Source organism: Lontra canadensis, unplaced genomic scaffold, assembly GCF_010015895.1.
Source record: "Lontra canadensis isolate GAN:19392208 unplaced genomic scaffold, GSC_riverotter_1.0 scaffold2, whole genome shotgun sequence".
Lineage (NCBI taxonomy): Eukaryota > Metazoa > Chordata > Mammalia > Carnivora > Mustelidae > Lontra > Lontra canadensis.
This window is the reverse complement of record NW_022630996.1, coordinates 52,371,630-52,397,023: the sequence shown is the minus strand read 5'-3', so window position 1 is coordinate 52,397,023 and position 25,394 is coordinate 52,371,630. Positions and strand designations below refer to the sequence as shown.

Genomic DNA, 25,394 nt, shown 5'->3' with positions numbered 1-25,394 from the left:
TTTATTCCCCTTGGCTACCCAAAGCAAACTTTTTTTTTCTTACACTAGATTTATTTTAGACCAGCTAGTCCACATATATTATTGATAAAGAATATATCATTAATGGTTTCCATTTACTGGATGTGTTGTTTTTAAATATTTGTGTTCTTTCCTTAAACTAGTATGGAAAGGAGGTATCTTTTATTAAAAATGACATTTCATAGGAAAATTTCTTAAATTCAGCAATGATCCCAGTGGCTTATGTACAACCCCATCTAGCTTTGTTTTTCAACACATCAAACCATGAAAACCCATACAATTTCCTAATATATGTGCACTTTATTCCTGCTATCCATTTCCCCATCAAGGCTTATATTTTGATTTTCTAAAACCTCAATCACATTAAGCTTTTCTTTTTCTGCAATAAAGCATAGCTCCCTTACCCCTCATTGATTAAGACTAACTCAAGAAATTGTAAGGATGTTAGGTTCAACAGCATATTGTTCTCTCTTCCTGCCCAATTGATGGATATCCTGTAACACAATCTTGAATCCAAAAATGAGCTGATTAAAGAAGTATTAAGAAAATCCATATATACGACCAAGTCAATCCATCAGTGTTCTGCTCAGTAGGGTCAACTTTTTTCTGTATGTAGAAAATACCACTGCCAGGAGATAGTAATGAACTACAACCTCTAAGAGTGTTGCAACAGGAACTAACGACAAGGAAACATTTGCTATTAGAGCAAATAGACTCCTAATCAACATATTATCGATTCTTCATTTTTGTCAAGGTCATTTTGTGCTTTAAAAAATGATCCTACAGTATGGCTTTAATAGGAAAAGTGGACTAATTTGATTTAAAGAGTAAATGCTATTAATTATGAAAGACAGTCAATAAAAAGCTTGTTCTTCCAAACATAAAGGCAAATCTTACATTGCCTTTGATTTATGGTAATGAATGCAATGATGAAATATTTTCACCAGTATCTGTTACTCACTTCCATCCCATTTTTTGCTCTTTTTCTTGTTTGCACATTAGAAAAATCTCATCTTTGTAATTCAAAATGAATTTTGGTTCATTTTGTTACTATCCTTTTTATTTTCAAAAGATAAATCTGTTATTCAGTAGTTTGAGATTATTTCTGCAATAAATGTAAGAAAAAGAAAAAAGTTCCATTTTATAATTAAAGATCTAGGTCAAATTTTTTAAGTAGCTTATTATCGATTGTTGACAGCCACACTTCCATATAGTGATCAGATTTAAGAATTCTAGCCTTCTAAAATCTAGATAAGCAAAAAGAGTTTGGAGAGCAACACATGTAAATATCTTCCCGTACGTACAAATACGTATTTTACCATATATATAAGTATATACATTACCAAAAATGCAATATTTTAGATAGTTGGACCTATTAAAATCATTCTACTTTCAATTAATTTATTCTTCACATTGTTTTACCCAGAAGAAACCAATATATGAATTACTTAACTGGGAATAAAACAAACTCAGTGAATATATAAGTAAAGTCCTTGAACACGTAGGCTTAACCTATTGAGAATTACTGGTTTCTGCAAGAAGGGTAAATGGTTTTTCCTCTGAAAATGACTTCAACATAAGCAACACAAGCTACTCTAAATATCACTTCGATAACATACAATTTCTTTGTTATAAAATATGCATTTGAAAAACAGCCTTCAATATAAGTTTTCCCATGAATATGTGAATCAAAGTTTGCCCTCCTGGACTGTAATTATGTGACTACATCACCAGAGAGTGGTAGGGCATGTTAACCTTACCTATATATAATGATACTATTTTCTTTTTTTCACAAAAAAGTTTACTGATTAGGAAATAATGCATTTTAAATATAATTAAATGTAAATAAATGCAACTTCCCAGTCTATTTTGCTGGCAAAGTCTTACCTGAGAACTCCCAAAGTTTATTCTAAATTTTACTGAAGATTTACTTATTTGAAAAAAGCAATTAGTGGCAAAGAAATCCAATATTGTATCTTGAGGGAAAACAAAAGGCACAGAGGTCTAGCTTTGCATGGTGATTAAATGATCAAAACTTTACATAGAACAAATATTCCAGGTCACTTATCTAAATTATTAGGAGATATATTTTCAAGAAAAAGAAAGTATATTGGCTTACCATGAGTTACAGATTCATAGACATTAATAATCAACCTTATGCAGTGAGATTTAAAGCAAAGACAATACTCAAACTCACCCATGTCAAAGCAGGAAGAACCCCAACTTTATGTGACCATGGACTAAAAAAGCTGTTGTGAGCTTTTGTTTGTTGATGGGGCTTCTTCAAATAGCATAGTGTTTAACAATACTGATGATATGTAGGTAGCAGATAACATATTTAAACAGAATCAGAATCAGCTACATGCACTGTGTTTTATAGTGTTTCTGGTTATATTTCACACTAGGGTAACAATATGTTTCAATCCACACCCAGTCCTCCCATAGCTGTGTCTGCCATGCTATGCAAATTTCGCCCAAGTTTATAGAGTTATAAAAATTCAAAGCCCAGCATCAGAATGAAAACATACAGGTTTTCACTGAATGACAGAAGAAGAATATGTTGCCCTGTTTCTGCCTGATTCAGAGAAGGGAGAATTCCTAACTCTGAATTGGACTGAGAAACTGCCTTATTAATTCCCATGCTTCCTATTCTAAAAATTGTTGTATATAAATATTAAAGGAATAAAGTATTCTGGGCAAGGACTTTTCAAGATGTCTGAGAGTTTTGTGTTTTGTTTTGCTTTTACTGACACAGACTGGGACATGGAAATCTCAGGAAGAATTACAGGTTTCCTTGTAAGTTCACATAGTGCCACGGGACATGATTTAAGCTTTCTTGATGACAGAAAATGAACATTAGTACCTGGGCTACACTACAGGAAAAGCTGAAGTGACAAATGTCAACGCTATTGGTCAAGAACCATCCCTGCACTGAGCTGTAGCTGTTCACTGCCTCAGACTGCTGAGCCACCCGGAGCTTGTAGAAGTACCAGTGCTTAACATGCTCCATTTGGAGCATGTAGAAGTACCAGTGCTTATCCACCTCTTTCCTCTTTGCATAACCCAGTCACTGGAAAGATTCTCAGTGTATCTTCAGGTTTCATTGTGGTTATTTGGCTGTTTGCTTCTTTTCTCCTTTTAAGGTGGCAATGATCACGTTTAATGTATGGTTCCTGCAAGTTTTGTAGTCAGAACCACTGTGTCCTTCTATCAACAGAGCTGCTTTTCCTACTGTGCTTCTTCATTTTCATTTTCTTCAGCATTACAGGCTCATTCACTCTTTCCATCACTACTGTTGACCTACATCATTACCACCATGGTCCAATGGACTTCCCTTCTGCGTTCTCTCTTTTTACTGCACATTTTCACTTCTGTTTGGTTACATCTTAAAGTTGCCTCTCTTATGCTCTCTAGCTTTCATGTAAAAACTGACTTGCTCTTGTCAGTCATGCAGAGCATTTATTATTTGTGTGCTTTCTTACATCAAGTGTACTCTTTGGATCTTCCATCTCTTCTAGGGAAAGTAATTGTTCCTGGAGGGCCCAACAATTAGACATTGTTTAAAAAAAAAAAAACTGGGAGGCTTCTTTGTGTTTATATTTGATCAAGATGAATGGAGGTGCAAGAAGTCTGATTTTAGATAGCCAAATTTTACTGCAATCTATGAACACTTAACATTGATATAAATATTGGATTCACTTCAAAGAATGCTTTACACATTGGAGAAAATGTGACGTAGCCACCATAAATGCTCACCTACAGCAACTACCTAAATATCTACTTTGATCTCATCCTCCTGAATGATTTTGATCAATGGTAATGACCGGCTGAAAAGATTAAAGATGGTAAAAATGAAGAAATGCCAAGTTTTATAGTACTCATTGTGAAACATTATGCTAAACCACATTTACCATAAATAGCCTCTTCTGTTTCCTATGAGCTGAGGCCTTGAAAACGTCCTTACAAGCACAACATGAGTAATTAGGAAAATAGAAAGGCAACTTTATAATGAACATTATTTTGGAAATGAACAGTGCAGCGAAGCTACAACCACTTTTATAAAAAGGAAAACTAACTGGCACGTATGGAGGTAAAATATTAGACTCGGTGTGTATTAGCACTTTGTTGTTCTCAAATGAGCAAATCATCTACACAAGTATGGGACTTAGCAGTAATTTATTTCTGACAAGATAGAATGAGGGTGTAGCCCGAACGGTGGTTAAAAACACACCATGGGAATGGAATTAAAGTGAACAGTGGTTGTTGTTTATTATCTGGAGTCAGCTATAAAGTAATGTGAGTTCTGATTCTAACCCATAGTCTTTGACTGACAAAAATGCAAGAACAAAGATAAAGCAAGGTATTTGTCTATGGGGAGGCCATGATTGTGAAAGCCATTTAAGGTTTTAAGTTGGTTGTCAGTGGTGGCCCCAATTTGAGGGTTGAGAAGAAGATCTACTTGAGCAAACCTTCAGCAAGTCACCTGAGATGAGACATGCTTGCAAATTCTACATATCTGGAAATCCTACTCACAGTAACACCTGATGGACATGGAAGAAGGGTCTGGTGAAATCAGTAAAAAATTTGGAATCAAGAGATGAATCCATGAGTTTGCTCTGTAACATGTAAAACATAAGAATCTGAATTAATATTTGAACTTCTCTAAGCTTCATTGTCTCACTGACAAAATGGGAGTACTATCATTCCTAAAAAAAACTTGTCTCAAACTTCTGAGAACATACAGAGAATATACTTGAAAGCACTTCAGTATACAAAATGATATAGTATTATCTATTAGAATAAATAAATAATAATAATTCTATAACCACAATGTTTTTGGTTATGGATCTAATTATTTAAAATATTACCATTCCACCTGAGTATTCAGTTCTCGAAGAATTACCAAAGCTCTATTTATTGCTATCAACATAAATATTAATTAGAAGTATTTATCTGACATTAGTTAAAATCAGAATTATGATTTATTATTAACACAAGATTACTCATAGGACCTTCAGTTATGAAAAAAAGGTATTTCTACAATAAAAACAAAGATGAACTTTTAGAAACCATATGGAACCACATTATAATCTTTACCTAATTCTATAGTCAAGCATTAAGGTTTGAGGGAAAAAAAGTGAGTTGATTATCAGGTACAGTGATTGTCCTATATATTTGCTTCCATGAAAAAGTGATCTTTGATGTTGGTTTAAGAAAAAAGAAAGCTTAAAATTGATCACGCCCCAATTGAGACAGACTACAGGATGATATCCAAATTATGTGTTTCTAGAATGGCAAAGAAAATCTACTTCAACAGGGTGTTCTTTGAAAAAGCCATTTCTCTTCAAGTTCTCAAAAGAGACAGAATAGGGTACAAACTATTCTGAGGCCTTTGAAAATAATAAAATGAAAAAAATTAACAATCCTCAGACTGCCAGTTTTTCCTCTTTGATAAAAGAGATATATAAAGACAATAGTAACAAAAGTTTTAGATTATTATAAAAGCCACCATGAATTTTGGCAAACACAACAGAATTTCTTTTCAGAGTATTTTAAGGGAAGTCCTACATGAGTATTTAACAGACTCAAAAAAAAAAATTTGTACACTGAAGTGTGTGTAAAAATATTTTTCTAAAAATCCACTTTGAATTACCATGTAAATCTCTTCTATTAAATTGGGAGTCTAAGATAAAAACAACCTTAAGCTTAGCCTTAGAGTCAGGACCATGATTTTACTTCCTTCCGACTCTCAGTAATGTCCAATGTAATGCATATTCAGTAAACAGTCAGAAGAACTCACAGATATCCTTGCACTATGTTTAATAATTTGTGAGTCTTAGAAAAGGTAAACAGCAATTCCTTAGAGAAATCGCCCAAGTAATCCAATAAAATTTTTGTGTATTTCAGGCCTCTTCTGCTGTTCCTGCACTGGCCAAATACAAGCATATATTCTGGCATTTGGACAAATACCGGTGCCTATAGAGAAAGCACCATATTCTCCAGAGATCTGGCAAGTAACAGATTTTATCTTGCCAGTGTAGAAATAGCATTAGAGCAAGACTAATTGCTGGAAAGCCTGTTAAGAAAGATTTGTCATTCAGGATGATAAAAATAATCCCACTTTTCAGAGTACATTCAAACTTTTTTTAAAAAAAATTTCCAGTATTTAATAGAGATCAAAACATTTCCATTTCTACAAGTGAATGCATTTTATGTAATACAGCTTTTTCCTTTGATTTGAGTTCAAGCAGGGAAGCTAAAACGGAAAAAAAAAATTCTGTCTAGACGTACCATGTTTGTTCCTTGTGTAAGATGAAATTTATTAAGCCTGAAATGTGGCTGAAGGAAGTATTTACGTGTTCCATAAATATATTATTGAAAAGTAGTAATTCCAAGAGGGGGAGTACTCTTAGATATACACTTGAAAATACAGTAAACTGTAAGCAGGTTAGTCTAGAAATTTATAGTGAAGAGAGATTTTTCAGGGAACGATTTGTCAAGCTATCCTTGACTATTTTCCAATTCCTTGTGCTGCCCTGTTCTAACCGTGATGTCCTCCAACTTCGAAAATTAGAACCAAATATGACTGCTTATAGCAGCAGGAGCCAGCACTTCTCACGACCTTAGTAACCTGATTCTGCCAGGAACAACATTTCTAATAAAATCCACTGCCTCTGATTATTTTATCTTTTGGTTCGAACTTCTGATTTTTAGAAGAGTGTTCTTCCCTTGAGTTATAGTCAGAATCAAAGTATCTTCCATTGTGCAGGGCCAAAATGCCACAGTCTTATGTAAACAAAGTCCAGATTAAGCCACTTTCTTCGCTCTCAACCTTTAAGGGTAATGTGAACACAGTTGTTGAGTTTCCAGGATCCAGTTTCCCCAGCTACCCTCCCATGAGCCCAAGAAAGCATATCCAAAACACGAGAGAGCCAACATCACCACAATAAATAGAAAAGAAACGTGTTATGATGTTAAGCCATGTGCACTGCTTGGCATTCATTCAGTTCACTGTGGCTGAAAAAATAACTGTGAGGCTCCATATCCCATTAACACAGTGTTAATTATTGTCATTGTCTCATCAGTGGTTTGTTTATGACAGCTCTGGCTGACAGGAATAGTGGGATGTTCTGTCAAGGCCATCACCTGATGAGATTTTTATTGGCAAAAGATCTTTCTTTCCTTTACTCAACTATGTTAGGGGAATCAGTGCTTCATTAACTCCAAACATAATCGCTTGCATTAGGCCAGATTTTAAATGTTTCAGATAATTGGTATAATAGCCCCTTTCTAGCATTATTAGTTAACCAACCCACTCTAAAAATGAGAGAGACTCTTCAATCTTTCTCAGCTCAAAAGGATTCCACTCGATGTCAGTGAAAGGGAAATCCTGCCTCACTGGGGGAGACTTTTTAGATACTGAGAGGATTTTTAATTCCCTTATATACGATAACTGTAAGAGTGATTCCACAGGCAGAAGAATTTACATCAAGAAAAAAAGCAAATATGTACATACACATAGCACACACATCCTACTGAACTAGTATGAATCACTGCCCCACCCCTTTTTAAGATATAAGGAAAAGACTTTTGAATCATTCTCGATAAGACAGGTACTTCATATGTTTCGGCAGGAACTAATTTTACCTACCCCATCTCTCTAGATATAAAGATTATACGAGAAAAGTACATCTATTTCATTTCTTATATGATTTTACTCATTTTACATAAAACGGTATCAGTCATACCATTAAAATTGCTTTATTGCAATTTACCTATTTCTGTAGGTGAAAATATTTCAAGCTAAACGTAAGTTGCTTACAATTTCAAATTAATATCATATTCTAACTTAATGATAAAGATGACGCTCCCACCCACATCAAATAATGCCAAATTTTAATTCCAAGAATATATATTCTTACATAGTTTTTCATTTTTTCTTTTATTGGCTGTTAAGAAAAATTTTCATGACGTTGGATATGGACTTCAACCTACAGTTTAAGAACTATAAGTTTTTCAAAAAGAAGAAAGAAATTAAAGAGAAAGAAAATTAACTTTTGGGAAAACAAAAAGTTGTATATGGAGAAAAAAGCACTCATAGTATAATACATAGCTAATGTAAATAGGTTCACTTGGTCATGATCATAAAAATTCACTGAATAATTGGTAGGATCGGGGGGCCAGGCAGTGTGCATATGTGCTGTGTAGGTATGGTAAAAGAGTTAAGTCCTCAGTTCCCCTAGTGAAAGTCAAGAGATAATGTCTCACATTGAAAAGCCAAGATGTAACAACATGAACATGTTATTCGGGGATCTGGAGAGACACCAAAGAATAAACTGAAGTGAAGGTCGAAGTGACTGCTTCTGATGAGTACGAAATGAAGGGAAAACAGGAAACTTAACTTTTTCTAAACAAGCCTATTATTTAATTCTTTAAGATCTTTAAATTTTTATTTATAAGTACATGTCACTTTGATAAGAATAAAACTTCAAAAAATTATGTATTTTTAATGATTCTGTTTTCTCAGTTATGTCACTGGAGTCAAATTTGCTGCCTTGCTTAACCTGCAATTCCATCATGAGAATATGAAATGTATGACCATGGCAGTGCATAAAAACAGTTATCAAAATATGAGAGATTACTATCAATAGCATAGAGCTGGGTGATAGGTACAGTAACTGTGATGGTTAATTTTTTGTGTCAATATGGCTAGTCTATGACGCCTAGTTAGACCAAACACTAGTCTACGTGCTGCTGTGAAGGTATTTTTTAGATGTGACTAACATTTAAATCATACATCTGAATAAAGCAGATAACCTCCGTACTGTGGGTGGGCCTTATCCAATCAGTTGAAGGCCTTAAGAAAAGATAGAGGTCCACACGGAAGAAGGAATTCTGCTCAGCAACTTACAACAGAGAAATTCTGCCTCAGTTTCCAGTCTTTGGATTCATGACTGCAACACCAACTTTAGCCAAAATTTCAAGCCCACCTGCTTGCCCTGTGGATATCAGATGTGACAGAGCCCACAACTCAATTGAATAAGCCAATTCCTTAAAATAAATCCCCCTCCCTCTCTCTATGATTGTGGATGTGCATATTCATATATATATAACAATATATATTTTACACAGATATTTGTGTATGTATACACACATATCTATCCTATTGGTTCTGTTTCTTTGAAGAACTCTAATACATTATTTTCAGAAGAAATTACATATATTTACATACCTCGCTCATAAAGTGAATTCAGAATATCTTCCTTAAATAACAAAATGCCATGTACTCTAGAGTAAGGTCTCTTGTGTCATAATCATTTTCTGCTCCTAGAGAGCAGTACATTTCTGCCAAAAGATACCACCTCCTTCCTCTAGCCTTATGCAAGCATGAAAGTAATTAATTCTCATGCTTACTTGAGTTTGGTTTGGCTTTGGCACAGCATGCTTTCCCTAGCAAACCATAATTGATTCTAAATAATTGATCAGTGACGAACATTCAATTTTCTTTATCTTCTCTTCCTCTCATTCTCCTATGATATATGTTTTCATTGGGGAACAATTTTCCACTTGAAAAGAAGCCTCAAATGCAAGGCCTTTTAGTGATCAAATCAATTTATGCTGCTTTCTGCCAATTCACATCAACTCCAATATGACTCCTCTTGGAGAACTCTTAAGGAACACTAATTAGCCTCCCATAGCATGCATTAGTTTTCAAAAAAGAAGTAAACTTCCCAGGTAAAGACCCAGGAAACTATTTACACATGACTGCTTTGCCATCTATCTAACCACTACACTGATTTGCTCTTTTCAAATATCCTTTGATAAGGATTGTTATTGAAACCACTAAGCCCTATATGAGTCATGGTATCTGGAAGGATAAAACACCTAAAATCAGGACCCCTGATACTCATCTAAGCTTTGTTAATTTGCCCAGCAATTAAGCTTTTCAGTTTTCTCTTATGTAAAAGTAAGATTACATTATAATCGTGCCCAACTTACCTAATGATCACAATTCTTCAGCTAGCAGAATGAAACCTCTTTTTTTCCAGAGAAGTAAAAGATTCCTTTGAGGAAGGTAATTTTCAGAACGTCCATATATTTTATTATGTCAAAGAAAAGTGGGTGGCTTTTCAACTACAGGCATTTCTTTTTTTTTTTTTTTCAAGCAAAGGCACATTTAGTGAATTATGCAAAGTTGGTTTAGAAAAGTTGAATATCTACGTTCCTCTTATAGCAAAACACATAGTAGATCAAGCGTAAGACTGGGAGTAGGTTAGAAACTGTTGGATGCTGACATTTTGAGATGTATCATACGTATTCTCAGATATCTCCTTTTAACCTACTGTTTCTTTCAGATGCAATGCCCTTCCTTCCTCCTTAAATGTCTGAAACAAGAACGCTGTCCATGCCTTCTCTTTACTGAATGCTATGTTTGCTGGGCTATGGCATACACATTTGCCAATCTGATGGAACCAAATGTTAAAAGGGCAAATCCACAAATGGACTTTTTTCATTGTTCATTCACCCTAAGAGCAAATTAGTATGTACACTCAACTGCTCACTCTGCTATAATTCCTCAAATCAAATTTAAATTCAATATTCAATTCAGTCATGTTGTGTGAAATCAACATTTGCTGGGTAGGCACTATGTGCCAGAAACTGATGATCCCAGTGATGAAAACAGAGCTGTAGCCTTATTGTTTAATAGAACTTCCCAATGCAGTGGTCTCGGATCACTTTTTCTATTACCTCATCCCAATTCTCACTCAACCTCATCCCTTCAGTAGAACTACTCCAGTACATCTAAAGTGTTGTTTTATGCTCTGCTCTTATCTTATCTTGCCTTCATCAAAATTTATTTTCTTGAATCACTCTTTCCTATTCATGTCCATGAATCTACACCTCCATTATTTTCCATTTTACTTTGCTGGCTGTTCCTTCTCAGTTCCCTTTCACTCCCCCTTCTCACTTCAGCCACTAAACGCTGAAGTTTCAGTTGAGTGTTCTGAGCCCACATTCTCTCCCTGGATGGTCTCTGGATGATCTCAGACAGCTCTGAGTCTTAAAGCATTAGGGAGAATTTGATTATTCCCAGATTCATATCTGAAGTCCCAAGCCCCAACAGGTTACTTGATATCACCATTCAGATCTCATATCTAATGTGTCTAGGCCTAAATTCTGAATTTTCACATTTTAAATCAACTCCATCTCTGGCTTCTCAAAACTAGTAATTGTACTCATTATGGAATAAGTGGATAGTTAAGACACTAAATATGGGGAAAGAAAGAAAAATTCTCTTACATGGCCTTGTCAATATCTTTATTTTAGATAATTTTTCTAAAAAAATTAATTCTGGTGAAGAGTATGGATTAGGGAATCACAAAAACCTGTCCTTTAATACAGAATCCACCATTTATTAGCTTTTTAATAAGTTACTTAATCTTATGACTTTTGAAATAACTCATGATAAGCTACTTAATCTCTATAAATGTCAGGGTCCTCACTTGTTAAACTGGATAATAATAGTAATTATGACATTGGCTTGCAAAAGAATGAAATAAAATGGGCTCCCTAATGTCCATAATCAGATTTTACTCATTCATTTGTTCTTTTGACCCATTCAAGAAATATATATTATAAGTTTACTATGTGCCATTCTAGGTGTTAAAGACAGATAATCAAGATAGACAAGGTTTCAGCCATAATGGAATTATAATCTAGTTGGAGAAGAAAGTCAATATGCAAGTTAAACAATAATCATATATGTTCTACAGACTGTGACACAAAGAATGAAAGGATTCCATGTGACAGAGAATACCAGAAGCCTGGTACAACTTAGCAAGGACATGATACTTGGGATGAGAACTAAAGGAAAAGCAGCTCTCCATTCAAAATTTTAAAAGAAAAAAAAAAAAAGCAATTCTACATCATGGGCATTAGAAAGGACAAAGGAACTATGTCAAGAAAAAACTTGGTGTCTTTTAGGAATAGATGTGACTCTAAATGGGGGCTGGGGGGCAATACAAGATTAGCAAGAGCAGGAAGCCACTACTACTTCCAATCTGCTGGGACAAAAAAGGAAGGTGGTATGACCAGAGCCCAGGGGAAGCGTCACCTGTATAAGATGAAATTTTAGATGGTCTACACAAGGAAAGTTGGAACCTGTGAGGAGACACAGTCACTGCTAGAGATGCTGGCCCAGAGGGAGAAAAAGAGATAGCTTTGAAATTCCCCTTCATCATTCCTGTGTTATCCCATTATCAGTGAAAGTCAGTATTATCAGTGACATTCAGTGGTTGAACCAAATCAGATGCCAAATGACACACCTTGTCTGGCAAATGCAACCCAAGAATTCAGCCTCCTTTACACCAGGAGAAAAAGCAAAGGACAAGGAATTGGCCTGAGAGCAAAGTTGGCTCCGAACTAGAAGATTGTTCAGATTATAAAGAGGTATTTTTTTAATACTTTGGGAAAACTCAAAAATGTTTTATTTTTAGGGATATAAAGAAAAATACTGCCTGGGTCTGATATAAGGAAATGAGGAACTCAGCCAAAAGACTGGAGTCTACTCAAGACCACATTTCTTGGTCCTATCTGGTTGATGTCGAGAAAGATGGTTATATATGTAAAACCAGAAAGAAAATTTTGACAGTGACCATCATTTCTTAAGAACAAAACAAAACCAGCAAGGAAGCGAACAAACAAAACAAAATAAACAGCTCTTAGGTTGAAGAGAACTGACCCATTTTGGGAATGTCTAAATCTGGAGATCTTAGAAAATGCACAGAGTGAGAGAAACCTCTAGAAGATTGTAAACTTTCTGCTATTATTTCTGCTCAGTGGCATCTTGAATGATTAATTTGTTTGAAATAATCATTTCACGTCTCATTTTGTGGAGTTATTTAAGTTACATGCAATTTTCCCAAGTCCTATTACTAGTCTGGATGAAGGAGTGAAAAGCATAAATTATAGGGTGGATCCATGCTTGGAGTTTTCAGGGAAGTTACAGCTAACGAAAAAATAATGGATTGGTTGAGGATATAATCAAGTAAGGAACTAAAAGTTCTGTATTGAGCAGAAAATCTTGTTCAGGAAGATGCTGATATTTACGGGAGAAAATGTAGGAAATTTGGAAAATCCTTTCGGCTTCATGGAATGAAAGTTATTTCTGACTTATTTTATAATTCTCTTCTAGTTCACTGATTTTTTTTCATTTTATTTTTTAAAGTTTTCATTTTTTTTTGTATATTATAGCAATAGTCATTGGATTTTCATAAATAAAACTGTGGTACCACAATTAATAAAACCTCTAGTCATACTCAGATCTCTTAGATATTCTTTCATCAATTTTTATGAACTTTTAATCATGCTAAGCCTGTTTACACCAATAATATATATACTCTTTTTTAAAAATCATCTTCCAGCAGAAGCTTTTAACATATTTTAAAATTTATAATAGAGCTGTATATTTTTATAAAGTCTGGTTCTGGGTAACTTTCTCATCATTTTGCTCCCAATTTGTCTCATGTGTACATTCATTCTATTTCTAAAACCCTTTGCTATTCCTATCTCTAAGACATTTTTATTCAGAAAGACACGGCTAAAATAGATTCCATCTACATTCACTTATATAACCAACCATATTTATAATTTATATTTCTAAGCACATTTCTTTCAAGAATTATTTAACCTTTATCCACCATTAAGATGTTTTCAAAAGTCAAATCTTGAATATGGTAAAAGATGATGGCTATGAATTATCTTGCTATACAAAAGAGTTAAAATGACTATCACTGAAAGTACACACACAAATGCACATACATATCCCATAAACAAAATTAAAAGTTAAATGACAAAATGGGAAAATATCTGCAATATATGAAGTACATAATTAATGTCCTTAATATAGAAAGAGCTCTGATGAATCAATTATATTAAAAAAGTATACCAATAAAAGTGATAAAAAGTAAAATCAGACAATGCACAGATAAATACAAATGCATTGAGCCTTACTTGGATTCAAAAAGATAAGGTATTAAAAATGAATTCCTATATTTTTAAATGCCAAAATATTTTTCCTTAGTAACAATAATAATCAAAGCAATAAGAGTGATGGCACAGATAGCGATATATAGTAGTATAGGTTAATAAAACTCTTTGGAGGGCATGTGACAATAAAATCAAGAAGTCTAAATAAGTACAGTTCATAAAATTCCACATAAGTGAAATCATATGGTATTTTGTCTTTTTCTTATTTTGCCTGGCCTAGGACTCTCTACCTCCATCCACGTTGTTGTAAATTGCAAGTTTTCATTCCTTTTTTTAAATGGCTGAGTAATATGCTAGTGTGTGTGCTTGCATGTGTGTGTGTATATCACATCTTTATCCATTCATTACTCAATGGATACTAACAAAAAGCAAAGGAAAAATAAAAAGAGAAGGAAGCAGACCAAGAAACAGATTCCTAACTATAGAGGGCAGAGGGGAAGAGGGTGATGGGGGGCTGGTTAAATAGGTGATGGGGATTAAGAAGCACACTTGTGATGAGCACCAGGTGTTGTATGGAACTGTTGAATCACTATATTGTACATCTGGAACTAAGACTACACTGTATGTAACTGGAATTTAAGTATGAACTTAAAAAAACTTTTAAATAAAAAACTCAAAAAAATAAAATGATCTACACAATCTGATCACAGTTTAGGCCAAATATAAAGATTACATTCCAGTACACGAAAAATACTGGAAAGAAATACATATATGAATGTTAACAGATTATATTTAGATGGTGGAATTATAAAAACGAAATGTGCATACAAGTACTTTGTAAACAACTCACTGCACAAAGTAAAAAATAATAACAAAATAAATGAGTACAGTTTATTATTATCAAGTCTAGTGTAATCATATAGTCTAGGGCTCAAGCTGTTGGTCTTCCACTTGCTTGTTATATAATCTCCATAACTGACTTCATTCTCTAAGACTATGCTCCTGTATAATGGGGAGCATAATAATCATCTTACAGAGTGATAGTAAAATAAACAATATAATACATAAGTAGATCTTAACACATTTTTTGGCAAATGATAATTATTCTTCTGATGAAAATACTAGTATCTCATCATTCTCCTCTACCACCTTATTTTCCTCTGGAAATAATTACAGTTATAAATAAAGCTTAATATGCAAAAATATTTTTTATAATTTTTTAAAAGATTTTATTTATTTATTTGGCAGAGAGAGATCACAAGTAGGCAGAGAGGCAGGTAGAGAGAGACAGCAAAGCATGCTCCCTGCTGAGCAGAGAGCCCAATGCAGGGCTCCATCCCAGGAGCCTTTTGGATCATGACCTGAGCCAAAAGCAGAGGCCCAACCCACTGAGCCACCCAGGCGCCCCTTAATATACAAAGATATTAACCAATTATCATCTCTAACAGTAAACTAAGAGGGCACTGATTTAATGCATCTTGTCACATTCTTATAGGGCAACAATATGGGGCCATTTAAATACTATTATAGAAAAAATAATGAAATTATTTAGTAAAAATAAATCATTCTGATATAACAAAAAGTAATATTTTTTATCACGATTTTGTTTACATTCATATATGGGGGTATGTGTAAAGGAAGATATCTATATACGCAGATCACATGTGAGCATAATGTGATGTATATTCATGTGTAATGATATATATATATATATATGCGAGCATAAAGAAATACCAGAATTCTATAAACATTCATCTATTCAAAAATATACACTGAATTCCTGCTATAAAGCAGACACCATTACTAAGTTTTAGTGATAAAAATATCAGAAAAGATAAATGCAAAACACAAACACAAGCCTGTTTTGTGAACAATGTACTGGGGAGACAGATACTGTGAGAATAATGTCAGGAATAGATTTCAAATTGCAAGTGGAATAATGCTACAAAGTGAAGACTACAATAGGGGCATTGACTTCTAAAGGGAGTCAGATCAGGCTTCCCTACGAAAGACACAAGTGAAAACTGATCTTTGAAGGAATAGGAGGAGAGAGTAAATACTGAGGAAAGCCAGCTCAAGGAATGCCTGAGGAGAAAGGAGCAAAGGAATTTGGTGTGGTTTTAATAGATGAACATGGTACCCAGTGAGGCTGGAGAGTCAGGTGGGTGACAGATCTCCCAGGGTTTAGAGGGCACTATTAAGAGGATTTAAAGAGGTCATACAGGTGAAATAATGAGACACCTGTTTGAAAAACATCACTCTGGCTATAGATTGAAGACAGGTAAAATTCAATGAAGAGTACTGGGAAATTATGGGGATAAAGCAAATGAAAAGCCAGTAGTTTGGATTTGGGAAAAAAAAAAAAAAGTCGGTAAGAATAAAATGAAGTGATGGATCTAGGAGCTACTTACAAAACAAAACTAAAATGATGTAGTAACAAACTGGATATAGAGAGGATAATGTGCAGACAAAATTAATATCTTCCTCACATGCTTAAGAGAATTAAAAATAAAATTATGTCACTTAAGCAGTCAGGATAGGTCCCAGCCACCTTCTGATGGTTATTAAATGAGAAGGTGGGTTTAGAGGCTCCTAACTGGTACCATGAAATGGATAGCATTGCCATTCACAAGATGAAAAATGCTAGCAGAGCACTAAATCGAGGAGGAAAATCTTAAGTTCAGTTTTACATGTCCTGACCTTGAATTACCTTCAAAATATACAAGAGAAAATGCCAATGAGGTAATTGGAAAAATTAGCCTGGATCTGAAGAGAGCTCTGAATTGTATACCAAATTTAAGAGGTATATGAAGGAGTCAATAAAGCTAACAGTAAAAGGGTCTAGTAAAAAATCTGAGGCTATTCCAAATAAAGGAAAATTATCCTGATAGGAGACAAAGCAGGAGAGGCCAGAAATATGGTATTACAGAAGCCAAGTGGAAAAAAGTGTTTGAAGATGTATCCAACCATCATGAATCCTGCAGACAGCTCATGCAAGATGTCTCACTGAAAAAAAAGTGAGATGGAAGTCACGGGTGCTCCCAGCAAGAGAGACAACGTGTGGACAAGACTGGATCAGACTTGAGTAGTGAAAATAAAGGGTATTAGCTAGAATGGTATGAACAAGGCAAATGAAAGTGGAATTTGTTTTTAATGGGAGAGATTTGAGAACATTTAGAATAAAGATCTACTCTTAGGACTTAAAGGTTAAATATATACTAATATTCAATATTCAAAAATACCTATTTATTTTTAAGAATAGTTACACTGTTTTTAACAGATGATGTATTTTATGATTATAGGGTTATAACATTTCATAGATAATTCTAGATAAAGAATGAATAAAGAGATTCTAGTAAAAAGTGAGAAGTGTCAATATTTAACAATAAAAAGATGAAGGAGATGAACTTGGTTCTACTGTGGATCCTTTCCAGATGTCTAGAACTTGGAAAGTGAACCCTCACTGTAAGTGACTGGGATGCAACAGACCAAAGACAAGCGAATATAAGGAATCTGAAAGGGAGTTAAGAAAAGTTTAACCTCTGAAAGCAGAAAGCAACATGTAATATTGGAAAGATGTAAAAACTTACTTGAACAATTAAAAATAAAGAAACATGAAAAGAATCCCATGTTGTTAAGGAGGCCATTTCACTGTTACTTGGCATACTAATTTTCTGTAGAGGTATATTGCAGGAGAAAAAGCCCTTCCCTTGATTCCAGGTACAAGGGTTTGCTCTTGTCTCTGCCAATAATAAGGAGAGGTACGTTGGTTAAGTAGTTTAATTAATCCAAACCCTAGTTTCTTAACACCTGTAATTAATGAATTTCCCTCTGTTACCTGTATGTCTCTTACAACATGAAAATTCTTTACTTCTGTTAGTAAAAGAAGAGGAAAGATACGCTAAAAACAAACAAACAAACAAAAAAACCACATCTGTGTAGGATGATATTATCAGAACTTTTATTATAAAGCCCCATGTAAATGAAGATAAAAACTCTACATATTCCCTGACTTAATTCTAATAGGTTGGCCGTGGTGTGAAATGACATTCTCCAGCCTCAGGGATGTGTGAGGTAATTCACATTTCTGACAAGCTGAATCATTTGACATTATTCCCTATGCAACTTATTCATTAAAATCCTATCTCTGTGTACATGATTTTTAACTACATAAAATGTAAATACTATGAATAAAACATATTTTTGAGATTTTTTAAATGTGATCTATATTGAAACAAAACAAAAAACTACAGGAGAGTATCAGAAAAAAATAAATTTAAAAGTAAAAACAGATTTCTAGAAGCATATTAAATAGGTAAACATATTAAAGAAGCACATAAAATAATGAATTTATGATACATACAGTGATTACATGTAAATGTCTGCCTTTCAGAATTTGTATTTTCCAGTGAATATTAAAATAGGCTTAGTTTAATGCATCAAACGAATGACTAACAGTGAGTCAAATGATAGTCATGTATTTTTTAAATAGGATTTTGCTCCGATATCATTATATCTAAGAGAAAAAAATTCTAGGATGTCTCTTCTCAGCTAAGTTTTATAAAATCTAGTTAAGTTCTGAAATTCTGGAAGATAAGAGGAACTTAATTCCATTCTTAATCAGGGCCTCTTATCTTTGTAAAAATATATGCTGTTTAAAAATATATATTTTAAATTTCCTTACATTATGAATCAGGACCACAATCTTACTCTTGGCCTCAAATTCTTTCCTGAAGGGTTTAAATTAGTTCATTCCTAAGAGTCCAAGAAATTTTTTTTTAATTTTAATTCCAGTGTATTTATGTTTATGTGTAACATAAACAGTATTATGCTACTTCCAGGTGTACATTATAGTGATTCAACAACTCTATTACTCAGTACTCATCAAGACAAATGTACTCTTTTTTTAAAGGTTTTATTTATTTATTTGACAGAGGGAGAGAGAGCAAAAGTAGGCACAGCAGCAGGCAGAAGGAGGGGGAGAAGCAGACTCTCTGCCAAGCAGGGAGCCATATGCGGGGCTCAGTCCCAGGACCCTGGAATCATGACCTGAGCCAAAGGCAGCCGCTTAACAGGCTAAGTCACCCAGGCGCCCCAAGATAAATGTACTCTTAACCTCTCTGCCCACCTACTCTCTGATAAACATTAGTTTATTCTCTAGAGTTCGGAGTCTATTTTCAGGTTTTATCTCTTCTTTGTTCATTTGTTTTCTTTCTCAAATTCTACATACAAGTGAAAGCACAGGGTATTTGTCTTTCTCTGACTTAGTTCACTATTATTGACTCAAGATCTATCCTGTTGTTGCAAACAGCAAGATTCCATTCTTTTTTATAGCTGAATAATACTCCAGTGTGTGTGTGTGTGTGTGTGTGTGTGTGTGTGTGTGTATCCCTCTGAATTAGGGTTTTGCATTTTGGGGGTAAACTACTGGTTTACCATCCTCTACACTGTCTTGCACAGTGGCTACACCAATTTACCTTCCCACCAACAATGCATGAAAGTTCCTTTTTCTCCACCACTTGTTTCTTGAGTTTTTTATTTTAGCCATTCTGTCAGGTGTGGAGTGATATCTTATTGTAGCGTTGATTTGCATTTCCCTGATGATGAGTGATGCTGAGCGTGTTTTCATGTGTCTGTTGGCCATCTGTATGGTGTCTCTGGGAAATGTCTGTTCATGCCTTCTGCTCATTATTTAATTGGATTGTTTCCTTTATTGGTATTGAGTTCTATAAGCTCTTTATATTTTTTGAATACTTACCTTTTATCAGATATGTCATATGAAACCCCATTCAGTAGGCTTTTAGTTTTGTTGGTTGGCTGCTTTGCTATGCAGAAGCTTTTAAGTCTGATATAGTCTCAACAGTTTATTTTTGCTTTTGTTTCCCCTCCTCAGGAATCATATCTAGAAAACCACAGTTATAGCTGATGTCAGAGAAATCATTGCCTGTGCTCTCTTCTAGGATTTGTATACTTTCAGGTCTCACATTTAGGTCCTAATTTGCTTTATTTTTGCATATGTGTAAGAGAGTGGTCCAGTTTCATTCTTTTGCATGTAGAGGTTCAGTTTTCCTAACACCATTTCTTGAAGAGACTTTTTCTTCATTGCCCATTTTTGTCTCCTTTGTCCATAACACTGTGTTTATTTCTGGGCTTGCTATTCCATTTCATTGATCTGTGTGTCTATTTTTTTTGCCAGTACCATACTGTTTTGATGGCTATAAGTTTTTAATATAACTCGAAACCTAGAATTGTGATACCTTCAGGTATGTTTTTCTCCTTCAAGACTGGGCTGGCTATTCAGGGTTCCTTTGCAGTTTCACAAATTTTAGGATTCTTTGTGCTAGTTTTGTGAAAAATGCTGTTGGTATTTTCAGAGGGATTGCATTATATCTGTAGATTGCTTTGGTAGTAGAGATATTTTGATAATATTTGTTCTCCCAATCCATGAGCATGGAATGTCCTTCTATTTCTTTGTGTCATTTTCACTTACTTTCATCAGTTTTATACTTTTCAGAGTACTGGTCTTTCGCCTCTTTGGTTAGGTTTATTCCTAGGTATTATAGTATTTTTGGTGCAATTGTAAATAGGATTTCTTAAAAATTTCTCTTTCTGCTGCTTCATTATTCATGTACAGAAATGCAACCAATTTTAGTATATCGTTTTTCCATTCTGGGACATTATTAAATTCATTTATCCATTTTAGTAGTTTTTGTTTTTGGTGGAGTCTTTAGGGTTTTTTATATTTAATATGTTACCTACAAATAAGGAAAATTTTACTTCTTCCTTACCAATTTAGATATCTTTTATGTCTTTTGTTGCCTGATTGCTGTGGGTAGGACCTCTAAATCTATGTTGAAAAAGTTGCTGAGAGTAGACATCCTTGTCTTGTTCCTGGCCTCAGGGAAAAAGCTCTCAGCTTTTCCTCCACTGAACATGATGTTAGCTGAGGGTTTTTCATATATGGACTTTATTATGTTGAAGTATATTACTGCTAACCCTACTTTGTTGAGGGTTTTTATCATGAATGGATGTTGTACTTTGTATTTTTTCTGACTTACTGAAATAATCATATGGTAATTACCCTTTCTCTGATTGATGTGATGTATCACATTATTGATTTCCAAATATGGAACCACCTTGCATCTCATGAGTAAATCCCACTTGATAAAGGTGAGTGTTTTTTTAATGGATTGTTGGATGCGGTTTGCTAATATTTTTTGAGGATTTTTGCATCTATGTTCATCAGAGATAATTGGCTTGCAGTTCTATTTTTGTGGTGCCTTTTTCGGATTTTGGAATCAGGGTAATGCTGGTCTCAGAGAATGCGTTTGTAAGTTTTTCTTCTTTTTCTTTTTTTTTTTTGAATAGTTTGAGAAGTAAAGGTATTAAATTTTTTTTAAAGATTTTATTTATTTGACACAGAGAGAGATCACAAGTAGGCAGAGGCAGGCAGCGGGGGTAGGCGGAGTGAGGGGGGGAGCAGTCTCCCTGCTGAGCAGAGAACCTGATGCAGGGCTAGATCCCAGGACCCTGAGATCATGACCTGAGCTGAAGGCGGAGGCTTAACCCACTGTGCCACCCAGGTGCCCCAGGTATTAACTCTTTAAATGTTTGTTAGAATTCACCTGTGAAGCTGTTTGGTCCTGGACTTTTGTCACCGGACTTTATTTATTTGAGTTCTCTTTCTCCCTCTCTTTCTCTCTCCTTTTCTGTTTTGTTTTGTTGAGTATGGACAGTTTATCAATTTTGTTGCTTTTTTCAAAGAACCAGCTCCTGGTTTCATTGATCGGTTCTATTGTTTTTTGTTTTCTTGGTTTTTGATTTCTTGTTTTGTTTTGTTTTAGTTTCTACCTATAATTTCAAGTAAATTTTCAACATTTCCTTTGCCTATCAACCCACTCAAAACTCTTCAAAGTTCTAATCCATGACTTTAGTTAACAAGACTGGACTCTGCTCACCAGGCATCACTCCCTGGATAATTTCCTTCCTTTGTGCAAATATTCCTATAATATCATATTCTAAGTTACCGTAAGTATCACTGATTTTAAGGATACACATTTGTAATGTGAAGAACTAGGAATATAGGAAGAAATATTATATTTTAGTTTTTCCATTAACTCACTCTTTGACCTTGGGAAAAACAGTTAAATTCTCTGCTCCTATACTGGTCTTAGTACAGATTAAATGTTTTCTAAAATCCCCTTTCCTCTCAAGTTCCAGGGTTCTACATTTTTTAGTATATTGTCATCATGATAATTCCATGATATCAAATATTTCAGTGTTTACACTTATTTTGATACTGTTAAATACAGATACTATATTAGAAAAAAACAAAAACTGAAATAACCAGCAACTTCAATGTTCACATAAAACACTTCGAGCAACATAAAAAAGGTGGGATTATCCTGGTTCAGTGAGTTAAGCTATAACATTTTTGAGTAGCAAGAGCTGTTTAAATTATGAGGCATCCACTAATTCAGAAGATTAAATATACAATATACTTTCTGAATAGTTTCTTTCACTTCTCCTGGGAAAATCATTCTCTAACTTCAACAGAGAGACTTGATAAATAATATTTAAATAATTAAAAATCATTCATCCAATTTAAGGAACTCTATAAATAACGATCTAAAATTCAACTGTGCTTAAATTTGTATATTGACATGTTAAAACTAGAAAGTATTATAAATTATTCCTGGTAATTATTTTACCCTTTTATTTGCAAACTATACATTTATCCTACTAAAAATGCTAGGAAGGAATTAAAAATAAATTTCATTAAAGCCATCTTCTACAGAATTTCATATGAGTAGGATGTTTGAATAGCTACATCTTCTAGATATTTAAAGATATGTAACATTCAACAACAAAGGAGAGAAAATAAAAACATTTCACTTAGTTTGAATGGAAACCTTGAATATATTATGTATTTTTTTGGTATTTTTAGAAAAATCAGGGAATCACAAATATAAGTAAACTTGGCCTTGCTTATGTGAAATTATTATTTGTTTATCAATGACAATGACAATGACAAGCTTTCTGCCTCATAGAGGTGTTTGTAGGACTCTCTAGAACTCCATGCCTCTGCATTAAGTAGCCTCAGATTATAATGCTTCTAGATTTTTCCCTGAAATATATCTACATTCTATATTATATCTATAACACTATATAGATCTATACAGATATATACCCTTCCTTTATAGCAGTGTATAATATCAATTCCCTCTAATTAAAATAAAAAAACATATAAGGCAAAATGAAAGTGTCCGGCACATAGCAACTACTCCATAAATGTTATCCTTACTACTATTAAGTAACTACAGAAAGCATGACAGTTTATATCAATCCACTTATTTGTTTTTAATATACTATTTTTCTGTTATAAAAAACAAATAAGGAAACAATCTTGAACTATGTTGAAAAGTGATCTAGTTTGAAGTAAAAAAAAACTTGGGTTTAAAATAGTATTACTTAATTGCTGTGTTAATTTCATTAGCCTTGATATCCTTCTGAGCTTACTGTCTTACATATCAAGTAGGAACAATAATATTTACCCCGAAGATTTGTTATAAGAAGTAAAATAAAATCAATTTGAGAACAATTAAAACAATTAGAGAAAAAATTGATGGTTACAGGGTGGGGGGCAAGTGGGGGGGTGGGGAAAGGAGGGAATGGAGATTAAAGAGTATGCTTATCATGATTAAGAAAAAATGAAAAAAAAATCAATTTGATAAAAATATGTGAATTGGCCTATCATATAGAAAACATTCAGTAAGAGCTATCCGAACCTGAAATAAAGAAATAAGGTAGTTTCTTGAAACACAAACATCTGTAAACATTTGGGATGTTCCAGGCCATATGTTCTATATAGCTCATTACAGAAAGAGGACCCATTTCCACTAAGAGGTCCATCACCGAATTTGTTTATTGTAATTGAGAAAGCAGAAGAGTATACTACAATTTTTACTCTAGGGCAGGAGAGTGTCCTGAACCATTAAAAAAATTCTTCACACAATTATAATAAATTATTGCATTTGAAAAAATAAATTCATTATAGTATTATATATTATAAAGTATACAAAAAATAAACCTCTACAAAAATTCTCTCTCCTATGGGAAAAGGAAAAGAATATAGAGTGACAAAGTAGTTTTTAAATAAATTCTATGGTTAATATGATATATAACATACTTCTTAGTTGAAAACCTGCTAAAATATGAATAAAGTTATGCTATGATCAAAACTTCACTAGGGATACATATGGAAAGATATTCCAAAATATTTTTTATCCAATTCTCATAAATTATGAAACTACTGAGTTTCTTAGACACAAACGGTTTTGCAAAAGCTCAAATCACATTCTTTTTTGGCTTTTAGTTACACTGAAGGAAATTGTGATCATCTGTTTGTTGCTACTGGCTATGTGGCCAAAGGCAATGTAAAAAAAAGTCATTCTGCCAGGTCTTGGTGATTATTGCTAAACTCAATGTTCTCTTTGAAACTGTGTTGAGATTATGCAAAAATAAAGTCACTTAATTAAAAAAATAAAAAGATCATGGGACATTGACGGCATTCCAGTGAAGTAGAATGAAACTATGAGCAAAAAAATTGTTCACTAGCAATCAAATTAGATCTACAGACTCCTAATTAGCTGTAAAAAAAAAAATGGCCCCCTCCCTTATCAAAACAAAGTATGTAAAAAATTAATGTTAAATACAAAATAATAGTCTCAAAGGTCCTGCATTTCACACTTTGGTCCAAGGGTTGCCAAAACGCAATATGCACAGGCAGACCAAAGAGCAAAATGGGTATTGTGTCTGGTATTTGGGACTTGGGAGAGGAGGGATTAGTGAGGAGACCATCCAAGTTCTTAAATAATGTCAACTTGTAGTGTTGACTTTCACTTAGCAGATTTTTTGACACTTTAAATATATCCAACCTGAAAAGTCAAGGGAAAAACATCAATATTTTTGCTTATTTTATATATTTAAAAATTTTAAACTAAAATGCAGTCATTGAGATGGAAAGCTAGTATTTAAAATATTCCATATTTCAGACTTGCTAAATGAGAATAAAAGCCCCTAAAAATGATCTCATGAGAAAAAGAAGTGTTAGGGGAAATCAATTATTATCCAGTGTATATTATATTAAAGATGAATTTAGGTGGCAATATTTTCCTTGTGATAAGACTGAACAATATTTTGGGTCTTGTGAGGAAATCCTTTTCTCAATGATCTTCAGTCTTTTAAAAATAATCTGCAGGAGGATTTTCAGATTTTAGTTTCAATTCATTTGCCAATATAACTTCTAGAAAATCACTTTAGAGAAAATCCGGGTAAAATGTCTCTCTGCTTACTAAAAATTCAGTGAGCAGACTTTTTGGGTCTCT

General features: G+C 33.8%; 1 protein-coding gene across 5 annotated transcripts in view; it reads right to left on the bottom strand.

Annotated features, from left to right (window-relative positions):
• The window catches only part of DGKB (diacylglycerol kinase beta), a 681,931-nt gene that overhangs the window by 213,085 nt on the left and 443,452 nt on the right, over nt 1–25,394 (bottom strand). The gene's annotated exons all lie outside the window — the stretch shown is intronic.